The following is an 8475-nucleotide window of genomic DNA, read 5'->3' as shown; positions in this document are numbered from 1 at the left end:
CAGCTGAGTGCAGCTCATCAGTCAGCGGAGTCATATGACTTGTTACAGGTCATCTCAGCTTACTTCCATGCAGGTATATTATCCTGATTATATATTACAGTGGAACCTTTAAGGCACAATGTGTTGAATCTGAAATGATGAGCAGAAAATGAATCCATGACAACTGTGATAATCAGTTAATCATTTAAGTCACTTACTAATCAAAAGCACCAATTGTCCGTTTGAAGCTTCTCCAGTGTAGAGACTGATTAGATAGATAATTGTAACCTGAATATCTTTGAGTTTTGGTCTGGCAACAGTATAGGGTGAACATTTTTTACTGTTTTCTGACATTTGACTGGTGGATGTCTGTCTGCAGCAAGCTGATGAAATGAAATAGACTAAAGAACAAAACAAACAACCTAAATTCAAAGACTTTTTTACAGTGAAGGACTTTAAATTTAAGCCAATAATGCTGATCTACTGATGTTTTTTTTTTAACACTTTTCTCTTGAAAAAAGGGAAAATAATGACAAATTCCATCAACTCTTTAGTTTTGAGCAGCAAACAGTTCAAAACCCCCAAAATATTCAGCTCAGGATGATTTAAGACTGAAAAAACTGCAAATCTTTGATTACTGCAGTACCCTGTCTGTACACTGATTATATTATACCAGAAGGTTTACTTCACAGTGTGTCAGTGCTGAATTGTTACTCAACTTTCTGAACTTATTCCCCCTACATCTGAAGAACAAAAAAAAGAAGAAGAAAAAAAACAAGGCTAGAAATCAGTTGTTTTTACAGTGTTATCAGCAGATATGTTTAAACCTCATTTTAATTTTAATTCATGTCTTCAGGGAAAAACTTTATTCTACTCTGTATTGTACGGAGCAGCTAAGCCTTACAGTTTGTTAATATTACAGTATGTTGTTTTTTATGTGGTGGTAAGAGACTGTGTCCTGTATGAATGTTCAAAAAGTGGTTTCTGTGCAACATTTAACGTAAACCGCAAAATCAGCTTCAGCGTTTAGTTTAGGTTAGTTTTCTTTGTCAAAAACCTGTAAGACTGAAGTTTGAGGCTAAAAAAAGGAGCTACACACTGACAACAAACATTGGCCTTTTTTCCAGTTTGTCTCAGTGTTAGAATTTCTCCTAGCTTGAAGCTAATCAGCTAAAGCTAAAATACTAAAAATAACCATGATCAATCACTTTTGGTTTTAATATGGAACGGGGCAGTGCCACCAATTTTGGAGGATAGTGGACTCGCTGTCATAATCTGTTAGTGTCAGCAGTCATTTGTCATCAAAAATGAAGAATAAATGTACAGAGTACACACCAAAACAAATGCCTGTATGGGTTAAGATTAGCTAATGTTATGCTAACTGAATGCTAACAAAACATGGGCTCATACATAATTAATCTGCCTTGTTAGCTGGGGGGTGACAGTTGGTATCCTCCAAAAATGGCAGTTTTGTGTCACATTCCTGTTCCTTATCAAGACATGTCAATATACTTCAGATGTTTCTTTGATGTCCGAAATGTGTTTTTTTTCTCAGGCTTTTTAAGTTTAACACTAATGAGGATCATTATTTGCAGTATGGAAAAGGTTTGATAGTGCCGCTGTGTAGATTTTCCAATAGTGTTCCTGTTGATCAGCACTGCTCTGTAACTGTGTGTTAGCTATGTATTAACTGTCAGTTTGAAGTCTGTCACACCAGCATTTATCACATATATCACACATCAGATTCCCTCCATTTTGAATGAACGTTACAGATTTGAGATGAAATGTCCGAACTGTCTTGAAGTGCGTTAAAGATAAAATTATCATTTTTTTCTAACTTGCATTTGAAACATAAAGCGTAAAGGAAGCAGTTTATTTTGTCCTTAAGTCACAGCACATTATACTAGTGTTCGATTAATCTTTCTCGTCCTTTCGTTGCCAAATCTTCAAGTGTTCTCATCTTTGCGATATTGATGCCGGTTGTTCACAGTCAGACTTTCTGTTTTCTGTATTCCTGCTGATCTTTGCTTGAACTCTTCATCTTCCTCCTTGTTTTTGCGGTTCCTCAGGTTTCGTTTTTGCCCTGTTTACCTTATCACTGTGAATGTTTCTCTGTTGACCTGCTGTGTCTTTTTGGATTTGATGGTTTTATAAAATGGTGTCATTGAACAGGTGAGATTTTTTTTAAACTTGAAATGATTTCTGTTGTTGAAATGTGATGTACTCTTTTTTTAATTTAAGTAAAATTATATGTCAAGTGCTGAGTGTTCTGTTGTTTCTGTGCAGTACCTGCTTCTACCTGTTGGTGTCACCACCTGGTTGTTGGATTTGTCCTGTGGTTTCAGAAGGAAAGCTTCACAGGGTTTATTACAATTAATATACAATCACTTACACCAGTTTTCTGCTTTAAGGTAAACATGATGGTTCATTGTTTCAGTGAAACTGCTGTTGATTGTTTCATATTTTAGTGAGTTCAGAGTTTGTTCCAGTCATAATGTTTTACAGTCAGTATCAGCAGGAAGGGTTTCATCACTGACAGTAACACCAGTCTTTAGAACATGCCGTTTCTCTGTGTTCTAGTTCTAGTTGGTCTAGTTTTAAATGACATAATTACATCAGCAAAGAACAATAATTAACCCCAGATTATCAGAATTCCACTAAATGGGCTTTCAAACCCCCCCCCCCCCCCCCCCCCCCCCCCCCTTAAATCATGTTTGGTAGCTTGACAGCAAAATACAGCTGTTACAAACTCTCTGATTCAGTAAAAAACCCTCCTGTGTGAAACTACAGTTAGAGCCCATTCCTCCTGCTCTATTATGTCTTCATGATATCAAATGCATGTACAGGTGCTGGTCATAAAATTAGAATATCATGGAAAAGTTAAATTATTTCAGTAATTCCATTCAAAAAGTGAAACTTGTATATTATATTCATTCATTACACACAGACTGATATATTTCAAATGTTTAGTTCTTTAATTTTGATGATTTTAAACTAACAACTAATGAAAATCCAAATTTCAGTATCTCAGAAAACTAGAATATCACTTAAGACTGATACAAAAAAAGGATTTCTAAAAATGTTGTCCAACTGAAAAGTATAAACATGAAAAGTATGAGCATGTACAGCACTCAATACTTAGTTGGGGCTCCTTTTGCCTGAATTACTGCAGCAATGCGGCGTGGCATGGAGTCGATCAGGCTGTGGCACTGCTCAGGTGTTATGAGAGCCCAGGTTGCTTTGATGGTGGCCTTCAGCTCTTCTGCGTTGTTGAGTCTGGCATCTCGCATCTTCCTCTTCACAATACCCCATAGATTTTCTATGGGGTTAAGGTCAGGGGAGTTTGCTGGCCAATCAAGAACAGGGATACCATGGTCCTTAAACCAGGTACTGGTAGCTTTGGCACTGTGAGCAGGTGCCAAGTCCTGTTGAAAAATGAAATCTGCATCTCCATAAAGTTGGTCAGCAGCAGGAAGCATGAAGTGCTCCAAAACTTCCTGATAGACAGCTGCATTGACCTTGGACCTAAGGAAACACAGTGGACCAACACCAGCAGATGACATGGCACCCCAAACCATCACTGACTGTGGAAACTTGACACTCAACCTCAGGCAACGTGGATTCTGTGCCTCTCCTCTCTTCCTCCAGACTCTGGGACCTTGATTACCAAAGGACATGCAAAATTTACTTTCATGACTTTGGACCACTCAGCAGCAGTCCAGTCCTTTTTGTCTTTAGCCCGGGTGAGATGCTTCTGACGCTGTCTCTTGTTCAAGAGTGGCTTGACACAAGGAATGCGACAGCTGAAACCCATGTCTGGCATACATCTGTGAGTGGTGGTTCTTGAAGCACTGACTCCAGCTGCAGTCCACTCTTTGTGAATCTCCCCCGCAGTTTTGAATGGGTTTTGTCTCACTATCCTCTCCAGGGTGCGGTTATCCCTATTGCTTGTACACTTTTTTCTACCACATCTTTTCCTTCCCTTTACCTTTCTACTAATGTGCTTGGACACAGAGCTCTGTGAACATCCAGCCTCTTTAGCAATGACCTTTTGGGACTTGCCCTCCTTGTGCAAGGTGTCAATGATCGTCTTTTGGACAACTGTCAGGTCAGCAGTCTTCCCCATGATTGTGTAGCTTACAGAACTAGAGTGAGAGACCATTTAAAGGCCTTTGCAGGTGTTTTGAGTTAATTAGCTGATTAGAGTGTGGCACCAGCTATCTTCAATATTGACCTTTTCCACAATATTCTAATTTTCTGGGATACTCAAATATACCTTAGTTGTCAGGTATAATCATCAATATTACAAGAAATAAATACTTGAAATATGTTGGTCTGTGTGAAATGAATGTATACATTATACAAGTTTCACTTTTTGAATGGAATTACTCAAAAAAATAAACTTTTCCATGATATTCTAATTTTATGACCAGCACCTGTATGCCTATGCATCTGTATCTGGCACTGACATCATACTATCAACTTCTTAACACACAACTATAGCTTCATCTTATCAGCTGTCAGCCAGTGTCTTGACAGACTTTGTAATCTAATAATGAAAAGCAAGTTTAAAATGCATATTTGATTTTAATAGTCTTAAATCATTAAATGCAGATTTATTTAAAAAAAAATCTCACAGACCCCCTGCCATACTAGCAAGGACCACCAGGGGTCCACAGAAACATTGGATTGCATTCCTGTGTTTTAACTACACTGTTCTCAGCAGCAGCATACTTTTATACGCGATAACCCAAACATGAGCTGGATAGCTTTGATCTGAGGTATTTACATAAAGATTAAAAGCTGTTAAAGATTAAATTTACTCAAAATCTGAACTTTCATAATTGACTTTTTTTTCTTTCCATGAGGTGCGTTCAGTCCTGGTTCTGTGTCACTGGTCCCACTACATAAAACCGTTAGAACTCCAGGTGTTGACCGTTGATCTCACTGATCTATGAGATCAACGGTCAACACCTCGAGTTCTCTGCTCTGTCATCCATCCTCAGCCCAAGTCCACTGTCCAGATCATCATCATTTAAGGCGACTCTTTTTATCTGTTCCTCGTCTTCCTCTTCACTGTCGCTCTCCTGGCTGCCTGGGATGATGACCACCTCCTCCTTGGCATCTGGGTCGATGTCCTCCTTAAACCAGACTGACTTATATCCATCATCCATGCGTCTCTCCTTGGTCAGGATGGGTTTGACCTCTTTCTCACTGTCGGACCTGTCTGAGCCCGACTGGCTGATGTCGTCACGCAGGAGAGCATGCAGTGGTGCCGAAGACTTCAAGATGGCCTCATAGACTGGAAGATCCCCCACTGCTTTCTGTGGGTCTTCAAAAGCCACTACACTTGGTCCTGTCTGCTGTGTGCTGTCTCCAGCTTCATCTTCATGGAAGGCATCATTGGTGTACTGGATGCCTCCCTTCTGAACATCTGAACCTTGACCCAGCTGTGGAAGGACAACACGTAGGAGGAGAAAATTGTTAAAAACGTTACATGCAGTATTGTGTTCAAGTGAATGTTTGCTCTTGTAGACTTTCCAAATCACCCATTTGTATTAAACATTACATTTATTTAGCACACTTTTGTCCAGGACAACTACAGTTTTGAAGTTGACTGGCTGCAGCTTTACTCGTTAGGATAGATACTGAGATGTGCCTCTGACTGTTTGTAGGTAGGTATACAATAAAATCCCCACCTGTGCTACAGGTACCCAGATTTATTAATAAACTACTGTGTGTTGCAGTTAAAGAGCAGGAAGAACCTCACAGTCCAAAAACTTATGAGAGTCAACAAATCAGTCTAGATGCTAATCAAAGTCAAAGCTAATAGACCTCTGCCTTGAGACAAAGTTTAGGGAAGCAGCTCTGTGCTACTTTTAATTGGAGGTGAAGAAGTTAGAGAAACAAAATGTACATTTGCCAAACCAACCACGAGTCCTCATCCTTGAAGCCTTTCCTCTGGACAGGACACCCTAAAAGCCTTACAATGCTGTCGGTCTAGATGGCTAGAAATGGCTTCTCTGCTTCTTGTACACTGCTTATTCTGAGCACTTTAGCAATCCTTTGGACTCTTAACTTACAGAACTTCGAAAAATGTTGGTTTCATAGATTTTCCTCCAGTCTGCTTTCCCCCTCCGAACGTCACAGGCGAGGACCACGATGACGACCACACAGATGAGCAGCAGGATACCCAGGGTGGCACCGAGTGCTGCCATGTCCTCCGGCCCGTAGCAATCTGACAGTTGCATTGCAGGAACAAAGGTCACTAAATACAGGTGTCACCAAAAAACAGCGCACTTTGACGCTAACTTGGTGGAATAGCAAATGAAGAATTATACTATACTTAATCACCATATTTACTCATGAATGTCTCATGACTTGATGAAGTCTTTCTCACTGGCAGTTTAAACTCCAGTGTGATAGCTGAACTTGATGCTTGTCACCAGCATCCCATGCTGGTTATGCTGCTCACCAGCATCCCGTGCTGGTTATGCTGGTCCAGCATCAAGTGCTGGTTATGCTGGTCCAGCATGGGATGCTGGACCAGCATAACCAGTATGGGATCCTGTGTTTAGCAAAATTTCCTCCCATGCAGTGAATTTAAATTTCTCCAGAAATGCAGACAAGAAGTGTAGTGCAGTGAGAGAGGAGCTCCTCTGAGGTCCGGTGGGTCATGGACTTCTGCTGTGTCCCTGCAACACACCTCCCTGTGGAGGATGTAACTATCTGTAGCAGCAATGTCAACAAAACGATAAGACAGGGTCCTGCCCTGCTGAAAAATCCAGTAGAATACCATTAAAAAAACCCATTAGGAACCATTAGGTTTCTAATGGTCTAATGGGAATTGGAGCCCCATTAGGAACCATTAGAAGAGACCATTGGGAACCTACTGGTCTCATTGGGATGTAAAACCATTAGGAACCTAATGGTGCCATTAGGATGTTAAACCATTAGGAACCATTAGGTTTCTAATGGTCTAATGGGAATTGGAACCCCATTAGGAACCATTAGAAGAAACCATTAGGAACCTAATGGTACCATTAGGATATAAAACCATTAGAGACCTAATGGTCCCATTAGAATGTAATACCATTAGAGAGCTACTGGTTCCATTAGGAGCTAAAACCATTAGAAAACTGGTTCGAAAACTATTAGAAAAACATACTGAGAAACCTACTTAGAAACGATTAGAAACCTACTGCTGCAACAGAAATTATAGCAGAGTCCTAACACTGGGCCCCAGAGACATGTCTATACATATGTGTACACTGTAAGAAAAAATTTTGTAAAAAACAAAACAAAAAAAAAACGGTCCAATGACTGCCAGCTACGGCTGCCAAACAAAAACCCTAAAATTAAAGTCAAATATTGATAAGAATATATCTGATTTTAAAAAAAATTAAACTTTCATTAAAGGGTCTGCAGAAAAATACCATTATTCTACAGATTTTTCCAAAATTATTACAATTTAACACCTTCAATTAAGTGTGTTAATACATGCTCAAGAACTGCATAAAAAATGTTTAAATATGTAAAATAAAGTTAAAGCCTGCAGAAGTACAAACTGCAATATTTAATTATTCAGTTTTTGTAGAATTACAGTTTTAATGTAATACATTTAATATTATAACTACTGTACTGACTAAAAATATCATGTTAAAGGTTACTGTGAAATATCCTCAACTGAAAACATACTTAGGAAATACAGAATAGATACATCTAAAGATTTTCACTGTTTCAATTAAAGTGGGGTTGGAAACTTAATTACAAATAAAATGTACACCACTATTGATTCTAAAACTCCTTTATTTTATGTATTCAGATGTAAATTGACAATATCAACCAGTTATTCAAGGACTGGAACTTAAAAACTAAAAACTGTATTTCGCCATGTGTCTATCTTGTCTGTTAGCGGTACTATCACTTCAGGTCATGATTTCACCTTTGAAACAGGTGAAGAGCTGCCCTTGGGGGCTCTGTATACCATAGTTCTGATAATATTTGTGGACAAGCATTACAGTCTTAATTTAGATTTTATTAAGTAAAATCAAAACATATTACAAAAGGTCAATGAATCTGTATCAGAAGTGACAATGCAACGTAGCAGATAAAGAATCCTTCTCCTCCAAATTGCCAGTAATCAGCTGGATCTTTGGTGCATCTGGGGGTGGGGGAGGGAAAAAGGACACAGTAAGATTCACTGAAAAGTCCCAGTAGGATTTCAATTTGCATTTCATTTGAAATGGCAGAAGTGTAGCAAAAGTCATGTGTGAAAAGACAGCCAATTGAGAGGCCTGTGTGAGTTGTAACTGATGACTTGTCTGTATTTCCAGCTCTTCCAGCAAAATACTTTTTTGGACTTTTTTTTCAGTCTAAAGTTTTACAGATTTGTCTCCACAGATCTCATTCACAATGTAAGGGATAGTGGATTATATTGACTATACTAATAATTGATTAATATCTTGTCTTATATACTGCAGTTGATACTTACTA

At 38.9% G+C, this 8475-nt stretch overlaps 1 protein-coding gene across 1 annotated transcript in view; it reads left to right on the top strand.

Moving 5' to 3' along the window:
• LOC139337182 (GRAM domain-containing protein 4-like) overlaps nt 1-725 on the top strand; it is a 19694-nt gene extending 18969 nt beyond the window's left edge. The window contains exon 19 of the mRNA XM_070971660.1: nt 1-725. This exon is cut by the window's left edge and continues 674 nt beyond it. The gene's annotated coding sequence lies outside the window, so the exon portion shown is untranslated.
• The last annotated feature ends 7750 nt before the right edge of the window (nt 726-8475 follow it).

Source organism: Chaetodon trifascialis, chromosome 10 (genome assembly GCF_039877785.1).
Source record: "Chaetodon trifascialis isolate fChaTrf1 chromosome 10, fChaTrf1.hap1, whole genome shotgun sequence".
Taxonomy (NCBI): Eukaryota; Metazoa; Chordata; class Actinopteri; order Chaetodontiformes; family Chaetodontidae; genus Chaetodon; species Chaetodon trifascialis.
The sequence above is the reverse complement of the archived record's forward strand: the minus strand, read 5'-3'. Positions and strand labels throughout refer to the sequence as shown.